This window comes from Saccopteryx leptura, chromosome 6, assembly GCF_036850995.1.
Source record: "Saccopteryx leptura isolate mSacLep1 chromosome 6, mSacLep1_pri_phased_curated, whole genome shotgun sequence".
Lineage (NCBI taxonomy): Eukaryota > Metazoa > Chordata > Mammalia > Chiroptera > Emballonuridae > Saccopteryx > Saccopteryx leptura.
The window spans coordinates 88,815,126-88,826,876 of NC_089508.1; the positions used below are offsets into that span (position 1 = coordinate 88,815,126).

The 11,751-nt window shown below is 45.3% G+C and overlaps 1 non-coding gene and 1 pseudogene across 1 annotated transcript; both read right to left on the bottom strand.

Moving 5' to 3' along the window:
* Nucleotides 1–1,406: 1,406 nt before the first annotated feature.
* LOC136377109 (peptidyl-prolyl cis-trans isomerase FKBP9 pseudogene) lies at nucleotides 1,407–2,817 on the bottom strand (annotated as a pseudogene).
* Nucleotides 2,818–10,558: 7,741 nt separating this feature from the next.
* On the bottom strand, nucleotides 10,559–10,761 carry LOC136377862 (small nucleolar RNA SNORA73 family). The gene has a single exon (XR_010746478.1). It is a non-coding gene; the product is annotated as a small nucleolar RNA SNORA73 family (small nucleolar RNA).
* Between the last annotated feature and the right edge of the window lie 990 nt (nucleotides 10,762–11,751).

Genomic DNA, 11,751 nt, shown 5'->3' on the forward strand with positions numbered 1-11,751 from the left:
AGGTTTCCCATTGCAAAAGGTCACTCACCCATCCCTTGGATGCCGGTTGGGTCCCTGTTCGAGGCTCCAGTATGTGGACAAGGCCCACGGGGGTGAGGACGATGGAGACGCAGAGACCCAACTCCAGGGACCAGGTTCAGTGACGCAGATCCGCTTTATTCAGGAAGTAAGCTAGCTTATATACACAGGTTCAGCCTATAGGGTGTTACAGCATGTTCTTCAAAGCCAATGGCTATCAAGATCAGGGAGCTGCCTGGTTGGCGCTAAGTGACTTCCCTACAGTGGGCGAGCTCCCTCCTGGGTGTGCCTAGGAGGGTTTAACCTTGCTGGAGTCTTCTCACAGCATTGCATCAGCCACAGCTGCTAGGAATGCGCTCTGTGCTCTACCCACAATAAAGTCACGTGGCAAACACAGAATCAGAGCCCCTATCCATGGTTCTAGATGGCTTTTGTTTGGTCCACTGATTTCCTTTTCAACCTCCAAGTACCCAGACAATCAGGGGACCACAAAAGCATGGGACATGCATAACTAGAAAAGCATGTGTGGACCCTGGCCAATTGGTTCAGCAGTAGAGCGTTGGCCCAGCGTGGGGATGTCCCAGGTTCAATTCCAGTCAGGGCACACAGGAGAACAACCATCTGCTTCTCCACCCCTCTCTCTTCTCTCCCTCTTTCTCTTTCTCCTCTCTCTCTTCTCCTTCCTCAGGCATGGCTTGATTCAAGCACGTTGGCCCTGGGTGCTCAGAATGGCTCCATGGCCTCGAATTAGGCACTGATATAGCTCGGTTGCGAGCAATGGAGCAACACCCCAGATGGACAGAGCATCACCCTGTAGGGATCTTGCCAGGTGGATCCAGGGTACATGCAGGAGTCTTTCTCTTTGCCTCCCCACCTCTAAGTAAAAGAAAAAAGAAAAGCACAAGCGCATGTGAGTGTGTGTGTGTGTGTGTGTGTGTGTGCACAGCATGCTGGACACATCAAAAGGCACTGATGGGGGCTGGACAACACCAGGACGAACTGTACAGGCTGCTGCAAAGTTCTCCAACACTTTCTGGGAATACCACTGGAATATGCCCTCCCTTTTTTCAGCCTATCTGTAAAACACAAGCAAGTTAAATTTTATTTTCTTAATCTTCTTTAAGTAGATAACCTGGACACATTTTCTTCTGTTCCCTCCAAGTTGGTTATAACTTGTGTATGACACCATTTTCCTTTAATAACAAAAGTATCCAGAGATCCACAGAACAATGGTTGGCTGTGTGGCCTCTTCAATATCCTACACAGCCCACACTAAAGCACCTCACACTGAGGTTGTCTAACATCATTGGCACTCTCATCATGTGTATCCACCCAGCCTGGATGAGGACCCACCACCACTTGCTGACAGTTTGCCTTCTGAGAGACCCTCATGCCTCATGGCATGCTCTGTCACAATGCTGTGACCCCACCAGGCCCATTCGGTCCTGGCTGGTGAACAGATTCTTACAATCACCTCAGCATCAAAAGCAGGAGCGAGTTTCCCTTTGCCCGAGGCCACCTGGGCATGAATATACTCTGAGGACTCTTCCAAGAGGATTCCTCCATTGCCATCCTTGTCGGATTCTTCAAAGAAGTTGGATAATACCTCCCTACTCCATATGAACATGTACCCCTCAGGCAGGCCGGCCACCAGCTCCAGCAGCTCAACGTCAAACAGCAACACGGCACAGTCGGATACTTCTCCACCCGCACCAACCTCCCCATAGCCCAGGTGGGACGGAATGACCACTGTGTTTCTCTCCAACACACATCTCTTGGAGACCCATATCCATTCCCAGCACAACTTGTCCAGATCCCAAAACAATGTTATGTTATACATTTAGCCTAAATCCCACATGGAATCCAGCGAGGTCTCATGCAGAAGCGAGGCGCTGTGGTGATACTTGAGGTAACAACCACCCTTCTTACTCAGCACTGAGCAGTCAGGGAACTGTAGTGGGAGGTGATGCTGATGGAGGGGTAGGGCTGTGGAAGTCGATCACATGGACCTCAAATGCCAGCACAGCACAGCCAGGAATAACCCCTCTCTCTTCCTGCTTCTACTCCAGGTGAGGGCAGACCACAGTGCAATGATTCTGTTTGATACAAACACCAAGTCAACCCTCATCCATCTTAGCAATTATGATCATGTAGCCCTGCCCAATGCTCGTGTCAAAGGTGCAGTTCCGAGAGTAGCTGGAGTCAGAGAAGGTGCCGCCCAGTAGTGTGCCATGGTACCGATGACTGAGAAAGTCCGTGCTTGATTTTGTCGCTCACAGTTTTCAGGTACTACCTTAATCTTAATTGAAATGCCATCCTTGTGGTGGTGAAGGCTCAGTAATGCTGCATCGCACTTCAGAAATGCCTGTCCAGGAATGTTCTTCCCGGGTCTGTGTTCTCCGTGGGCCAGAAAAGGAGGAATGGCGATGACGCATCCCCCTCTACACACACCCCCAGCAGCCCTTCATCCATTCCGGGAGTCAGCCAGCCAATTCCCACATGGCTGTCATGTATTGATGCTATTCTGACTCGAATGCAGCTGAGCCCAGTCCAAGAATGTCCTGTTGTCCTGATACCTTACGCAATAAAACACTGTATGGTTCAAGGGCAATTCGGGGGCTTGAAGTAATTGTGAATCTGAACTTGATCCTCAGAATTCCAAATACCCATCAATACATCAAAATGAAATGCTGAATTTGGAGGGATCAAATCCACTGAAAACGAACTTGCAATCAACAGGTATGTCCCCACATAATGGTAGTCTGGAAGTCCCACTGGGCAAGGTGAGCGGGCACTCATCAACACGAAGCGCCATTAGATTTGCAGGTCCACATGGGCTCCTAGGCCCAGGCCAGCTATGGACACCCCCGCCAGGTCACCCTGAGCAGCAGCAGGAGCTGCAGCAGCCAGTCTGAAGCCCTGAAGGCCATCAGGGGCTGCAAGAAGAGGAGCACAGGGATGGGAGTGAAGCCTGCGAGGGCGCCTGGAGCTCCAGCTCCAGCAGCTCACGCCTGGGGCCTGGGAGCAGCAGCATTTGCAAATGGAAAAGCGTAATACTGTACCATTTTAATTTAAGAGATAGGTCTGGAAAGATATTTACCAAACTCCTTATAGCAATTATATCTCTGGTTGGTGACATTATAGGAGATTTATATTGTCTTCTGTGTGCTTATCTATATTCTTTACTTTAAAACTGTTCATGTAATAAAAACTTACTTTTGAATTAAATTTCATCAAAACATAAATATTGACCATAAATGCAAACCTCAATTCTTATTCCCAAATTCAGTTCAAGAAAGTAGAAAGGAGGTAGTGTAATTATTTATTAAGAAAAAATTATCACAAGAACATGCACGGGACAAATGATGACCAGTGCTTGTTGAATGCCAACACTCATGATAGAACAAGCAAAAATTCAGTTGTTCAACTTTTTTGGATAGGAGAACCTAATAATATTTTTGAAAAGTCTTGTGTCATTAAGGTCATCAGTTTTTATTTTAAAATTATGTAAGCAGAAGTTATATTCCCTTATAAATATATATAAAGCACAGTGGAGAAAGCCTTGGAAGTCTTTAAAATAAAGAAGACCTGGGTTCAAATACTGACTCAATCTTTTATTCTTCTGTGAACTTGGACAAACCACTTAACATCACCACTCCAAACTGTGAAATGAGGAAAATGGGGTCAATGCATGCCTGAACACACCAGTACACAATGCATGGCAGCTGTTACTGTTTTTCTGATTACTTTTGGACTTCACCTAACTGTGGGAATAGCAATGTTCCACATTAAAGCAGAAAGGCATATGGATAAACACATTAAATGCTGCAAGAGACAGCCTTTAAGTATAACCTGCCACATTTGTATTAAATGGAAACGGATTCGTTCAGTCACTTAGTAAATATCACCAGATCAGGTCAAGGCTCCATGAGGGCTCCTCAGAAATTTTCACACCTGACTGCTGAAGGCTGGCAGCTAGCGCGGCCATGGAGAAAGTGTACCTGACTTCAAGCCTCACAGAGAAGCCAAGGAGGCCCAGAGGACGGCGGCCACATATAAGCAGGGTCGGGGTGGCTCCGACACAGGCTTTGAGCAGTCACTGGCCTCCTGCAGCGCAGGGAAGGCTCCAAAGTGCCCGCTGAGCTGGCAGTCAGACAGAGTGAGGTCTGGCGGAAGAGGCCAGGACAGTCTGAAACAGATCCGCGGGAGGGCCATTAGGCAGCAAACATCTGCTCCCCACCGCTGGAGGTCCCAGGTGCTAAGAGGTCAAGAAGGGGTTGCCCAGTGGTGAGGCCCCGCTCCTTGCTCTTTGATCACTCTGTTCCCCATGGCTAGACTTGGGCACGCGCCTTTCACCGCGCTAGACTTGGGCACGCACTGTTCACCGCGCGCTTGACTTGGGCACGCGCCTTTCACCGCGCTAGACTTGGGCACGCACTGTTCACCGCGCGCTTGACTTGGGCACGCACCTTTCACCGTTGTCGTTTCCAGGGAGACATCAGAAGCTCCTGGCTGATGTAGTTCAGTGCGTGCTAGAGCTCCAGAGGAGTAGGAAGGAAAGGAGAATCTCTCCCAGCTTCCTCTCTATTTGTGGGTTCGCTTGGCGCACAACTGGTTCGAGATGGGCCTTTGGCTTTCGAAGGTTTTTCTGTCCTTCCGCCGCCGTCCCTTGCGTCCCTTGCCTGGTGGCCATCGCCCAGTGGCTTTCCGCCGCCACAGTGATGATGCTCCACCTGGCCAGGTCCACCCTGCTGTTCCTGCACACGCTGTGAGCCCTCGTCCCAGGCTCTTCCACCAGCGTCGTGCACCTCTACCATGTGGCTTTTACATCAAGCCTAGAAGACACTATCCTCTCTCGCAGACTTCGCGCTTCCCTCTGGGGGTCCTCCCCTTGGTGAACTGGGAAGACCCTTCAAAGAAGCCTGTGAGGCCTCCTCGCATTACCCTGAAGTTTCGACAGTCAACAACCGTCTTTATCCCTCCTCCAGCGCGGGCATTTTCTCTGCCGAGTCTACCACTTAAGCCGGTAGTCAAGGATGTAAAGCTGGTCCCATCCGGGCCCACCTCACAGCCTTGCCCAAAGCAGATGGAAGTGAAGGTCCCAGAAGAGCTCCCCAAAGTGATGGCAAAGAATGAAGAGGATCCGGAAGAGAATAACAGACATCTGGATCAGAGCACCCTGCCTAGCAGTGATCTGCCACGGACATCGAAGACCGAAGGAGCCCCTTGCTGCTCGCAGCTGCCGGAGAAACTCACGCAAGAAGTGCTGCGTGAAGTCCAACCGCCCAGCTCTCCAGGCTCACTAACGTTGTCCAAGGAGATGGATGCTGAAAAGCCATCTGGGAACAATAATGCCCTGGCCTCTGCCTGCAAACTCAAGACGCCCAGGCCACCACTGCCGGGGGATCGAGGTGAGCAGCCCCCACCTCCTCAGCGGTCTTTGCCAGCTGATGACAAAAACCTGGGCACCTTAGAGGACACAGGGGTTCAGAGCAAAAAGACCCAGGAAGACAAAGCAGAGGCCCTGGCTGCCTGCACTGCCACTCAGCCTGCCCTTTCTTTCTCTCCACCTGGCGGGGCGAGGGCAGATGCGCTGCCCCCGGCCTCTCAAACTGGGCGGGGCCCTGCTCCCATTACAGCCATGGTAGACACTGAAGATGTTGAAATGGACACTACTGACCCTTTCTATGCTATCACTCAGCCTACTTTAGACACTGAAGATGTTGAAATGGACACTACTCCCCCTTGCTATGCTATCACTCAGCCTACTTTAGACACTGAAGATGTTGAAATGGACACTACTCCCCCTTGCTATGCTATCACTCAGCCTACTTTAGACACTGAAGATGTTGAAATGGACACTACTCCCCCTTGCTCTGCTATAAAATAATGTCTTCTCCAGACTCTGATGTAAGACTCCTGCCAGTTTACCAAATCCAATAGTGTGCAGCACAGGAGCCTTGCGGTCCCCCCATGGGACCAGCAGCATTGAAGGACCACTGCCCTACCTCAAACCTCTCCTCAGCTTACCTTAGGGAGCGCTCCCGGATGGCCAGCAGAAGGGAACCTCTCTTCCCAGTGCTCCTGTTAGCACCTAACACCGGGGACAATAGCTCACTCGTGGTTATGAGCCTTGCAGCTTCCATGGATGGTGGGAGCTATGGGGTCAGTATGTCCACCTCAGACCCCACTCATTCATAGGAATCCAGAGCATCAACTTTAGAGATGGACGTTGGAAGACACACAGAGCTGCTTCTATATCTCACTTTGGCTGTATGGCCGGGGATCTATCTGTCTGCGGCCCAGCTGCTGCAGGAGGAGAAGCATGCTCCCCCAGTGCTTGGATACACCGCTGGTTCCATCCTAAGTCTTATCACCTGGAGCCCTCCTGTCCATAGTACACGTGTGTGGTGATGGGAGAGTATAACACCATTCCCATGATTGGAGGTGCTAGCGCTCACACCTGTCATCAGTATACCTGCAACCCACCTGGACCTGAACCTTCTACACTTCGAACAGCCACCACCATGGAGAATAACGGTATGTCACGAGACATGTCTGTCTCCCTCTTTTGTCACCACTGGGGGCGCTCCTGGCTACAGCACATTAGTGATAGATGCAAGTCCCAGCACCATCACGATTTCCTTTTCCTGAGAATTTATATAATTAGTGTTTGATCTTGTCTGTCCTGCCTCATACTATATTCAATATTTGGATATTTTTAAAAAGCAATTAACTATAACTAAATTTTAAGAAAGAAATACTAGCTCTTTTATATAAAAGTTTAAAATGATATATAATCCTTAAGAAACACTTCTAAGTGCTTTTTCTTGAGACTATCTTTTTAAAAAACATGCAAAATATAATACCATAAAAATTCCAGTAAATGATAAATAGGCAAAATAGTTTTTAAAAATGAGCATCTTTCCTTTTCTAATATCTATATTTTTAAATTGTCAAGAAGTTAGGTAAAAACAAATATATTCATGGGGAAAAGATCATAATAATATCATAATAATAGCTATGTTGAGGTGGTTTATTACTAGTGAAATATTTTCTGTATATTCCATATTTTGGTAATATGTATAATTATTTCAATGTAGCAATATCATCTAAAATCTCATTAGGGTGAGTTTTTTGTTTCTACATCAGTGCCTAAGACATAGTAAATAATAAATATGTATTGAATAAAAAATTAAGAAAATTATTATGGTATAATGTATTATTAATTATCTGCATATAATGTATTATTAATTATATGCATAATTATATGCAGAGCTCTTGCATTTCAGCAGCAGCTCTGAAGGCTGTTACACGGCAGGGAGGCCTGTCATCTCTGCTGCATGGTCTCAGTGGGTGCAGGTGGCTCTCAGTCTGCAGAGACTCCCTTTGAGCTCACTGCTGGCTGTTAGCGTGCAGGGTGAGACCTTGGGCAGGTTGCCTTATCTGTAAAATAAGAATAATAATAATGTCTTCTTCTTAGGATTGTGTGAGGATCAAATGTTTAATACCTCAAATTACTTAGTGTGATGCATGGCTCATTTTAAGTGATGAATGAATGTTGACCACTATTGTTGTTTTTATTTTTATTATTCATGAAAGTTTATATCACCAGTTATCTGGCCTGTATGTTGGATTCAGTCCCTAGTTCCAACAATGGTTTCTGCCTCATGAAACAAAAACTACTTAATTCTTATTGAGAGACATTAAAATCTTGTATTAGACTCTCAACAGAATCGCTAACCTCCAGAAGACTTTTAAAATGCTGTCAGATAGTAGCTCAAATTAGGAGAATTTAAGATTCTGAAAGCTGTCACTCAGGGTTCAAACATGAGATGGCTAAAACCCCTTGAATGCAGTGGGTTTTCACCTTCCTTGCCACAGCCGGGACAGAGGCCGTGGAGCTCGCTGAAGCCTGGTTGACACGTGTGGGGATGAGGAGGTGGGACAACAGCCTCAGTCTGAGATCGAGTAGAATTGAGCTGAAAATGAGAGGGTGGGAAGAACTCCCAAGAGAAGACTTTTCTTCTCTCCCCTCTCTGCTCCTTCTCCCTTCACTCTGTCCCTTCGCTATCCACATGTGCTTTAGGGAAGCAGAGCTTTGTGGCAACGGCCATCCCAGGACACCAAACAAACAGCGCAGGTGGCCAGCCAGGCTGTCTTCTGCTGTAAGGTCCCACAGTGCTTGGGGTCTCAGGGTTAGTTTACATCTGTGGCAGCAAGATTACATTAAGTGCATGGTGCAGTTACAAGTTCTGCGTCCAATATGTCATCTTATTTTTTTTAATTTATCAAATAAATGATTTTTTAGTGTACATTTAATAAAAGAAAATTTAGTTAAAATTTGTAATTCTTACTTTTAGAAACTTAGCTACAATTGATTATGTGTGTGTGTTTATAATGGAGATTAATTTCACTAGTCAATACCTTCTCATTGGAGGAGTTGCAGAAGTGGTGTTCAAAGCAAGCAAGAGAACGCTTTGCTGGAGGAAATGCAGTCTGCCACCTGATGGATCAGAACGCACTTCACAAGGACAAAGGACAAAGTTTCCACTTGAGATAAGTCACTGGTTCCCTTGGTTACTACATCACTGTATAAATCATTGAGATTGTTTTTAGCATATGATTTTATTAATTTCTTATCAAAGTTCATAATTTATACAGTTACATTTTATTTACTTTATTAGTATCTGTCTTTCTCACTAGACCAGCGGTTCTTAACCTGTGGGTTGCGACCCCAGTGGGGTCGCCTAAAGCCATCAGAAAATACATAATACATATCAGGTATTTACATTCTGAATCATAACTGTAGCAAAATTACATTTATGAAGTAGCCACCAAAATTACTTTTTGGTTTGGGGTCACCGCAACATGAGGAACTGTATTGCAGAGTCACGGCATTAGAAAGGTTGAGAACCACTGCTCTAGACTAAGCTCAATAACCCCCAAATGTGATTTTCCTCTTCCTGGTCAGCCAGACCGCCGCACTAGTGACAGTCCACACACGCTGATGAGAAAATGAGCCAATGAGAATCTTTCCATATCCCAGTTGAAAAAAAGGGGAAAATTATATTCATATACTAGAAAATCAAAGAAATACAAAATAAAATGAGAAAAAATTTCAACTTGAAAATTTTCAAAATAAATATAATTATGAGTGTGAGGCGAAATGAACACTCTCATACATGTCTGGAGAGAGTATAAGTTGGTAGACTTTCTGTGAAGCAGTTTGCTTGTTTTTATCAAGAACTTTAAGTATTTCATTTTCAATTCCCATCCTTTTCATTTGTAGCAATTTAGTATAGACAATAATTAAAGTCATGCTCAAAAAATGTAGGATTTATTTGCAATAATACAAAGTTGAGGCCCTGGCCGGTTGGCTCAGCGGTAGAGCGTCGGCCTGGCGTGTGGGGGACCCGGGTTCGATTCCTAGCCAGGGCACATAGGAGAAGCGCCCATTTGCTTCTCCACCCCCCCCTCCTTCCTCTCTGTTTCTCTCTTCCCCTCCCACAGCCAAGGCTCCATTGGAGCAAGTATGGCCTGGGCGCTGGGGATGGCTCCTTGGCCTCTGCCCCAGGCGCTAGAGTGGCTCTGGTTGAGGCAGAGCGACGCCCCGGAGGGGCAGAACATTGCCCCCTGGTGGGCAGAGCGTCGCCCCTGGTGGGCGTGCCGGGTGGATCCCGGTCGGGCGCATGCGGGAATCTGTCTGACTGTCTCTCCCTGTTTCCAGCTTCACAAAAAATACAAAAAAAAAAAAAAAAATTAAAAAAAATAATACAAAGTTGAAACAAAAGAAAATGATTAATTACACTATGATGGAATATTATATATCTTGTAAAAATCATGTTTTTGAATAATTTACATAAAAAGTTCATCATCAGATAGTCATGACTTTTACTTTTTAAATGTTATTAATGCTTTTAAAAATGATTTAAATAGTATATGTGGTATTAATATTTCAACTTTATAAGACATGAAAACCAGTTAGTGACTGAGAGTTCAGAGTCTGAGTCCTATGGACGAGGCCTGACGGCTGGTTCTGCCCCATATCCTGCTAGTCACTAAACTATGACATTGGAAAAATCATTTATCACCCGGGAACATCAGTCTTTTCAGCTGTGTAATATGCTACCTGCACTTAACGAAGGGGTATAATGATCAAGATAATTCATAAGGGAATATTGCTTTGTAACACATATGGAAAAATGAAAAATCACATATTATCATTTCTGTGTCTAACCTGCTATGCATAGAATGTACTAACCCCTGTTATACTACCTCTAAATAATATTTTTATGGTGGCATCAGTTTGTATTTCAGCTCTACCACTTATGTCCTGTTTTGTGATCTTAAATAGTTTATTCAATGATTTTGATTGTTCAGCCATCTAATGACACACTTATGGTCCATCATGGACCATAATTTAGTATATTTAATTTAATATGGACATAATTTAATATGGACATAATTTAGTATATTTAATTTAATATGGACAAAATTTAGTATAGCAGTATTCACAGGTTATCATATTTTTATTTCTAGATGTTTCCTACATGGGTTGTCTCCTCAGTCTTTGTCCACAGGACCCGAGAAGCTGTAGGGATGTGCAGACACCGACCCAAGGCCTGCCTCCCTCTCCAACGTTGTGGGCAGGGACTCTACATCCCCAGGCAGAGCCCTGTGCTCCCCTACGTCACCTGGACAGAACGTGGGGAAAGGGACCTCCCAGGGTATCTACATTGGTCAGGTAGTATCGTATTTAAATATGTTCATAATGGTCTCCAACTGTAAAAATTTGTAATATATTTGTGTTGTTTCTCACTATGCCCATAAAAAATTGGTGCATTGTCTTATATGTGTATCAAAACTGTGCTGTGCTTATTTTTGTTCAGCAGCAGTAAGCATTTATCATCCAGTCATTCAAAGTGTTTCTCTTACTATATAGTAAAAGAAGACTAGTCCCTGCACATAAGTTTGATTTAAAGGCACAATGCCCTTTTATTTATATATATATATATTTTACTTTTAATAAGTGTGTTGAATAATCCAATGGGGAAGGCATTTTCCTTGAAAGATATTTATCATAGTAAAAAAATGCTGAGACTGAACTCTCTTGAACTGATACCACATGACCATTATTTCAGTGCATCTATTTCCGTGTAATGGCATTTGCCATCTGGTACTCTAACAAAGATGAATTTCTTTCACACTATGCAATTTCCCTTGTCTTTCTCAGTTTGTGTCTAGTCATAATTAATCCCTAGATTCACATAGTAGGCCTCTCCTGTATGTTCTGATAGCTAAGGAAGCAAGTACTAAAAAGAGCAACATCACGGGGAGGGAACAAAGGAGCCACATACCACTTTCTGTGTTAGAGAGCACTGATGCGATGCATTCTCAGGAGCCACACTACCTTGCAATGAAACGAAGGATTTGGGGCAGAAGGTGTACAGTGTAGTATGTAGATGGTGTTATATTGAGTTATACACTTAAAACCTGGCCCTGGCCAGTTGGCTCAGCAGTAGAGCATTGGCCCTGCGTGTGGAAGTCCTGGGTTCTATTCCCCATCAGGGTACACAGGAAAAGCGACCATCTGCTTCTCCACCCATCCCTCTCTCTTTCCTCTCTATCTCTCTCTTCTTTTCCCACAGCCAAGGCTCCAATGGAGCAAAGTTGGCCAATGTGCTGAGGATGGCTCCATGGCCTCCGCCCCGGGCACTAGAATGGCTCAGG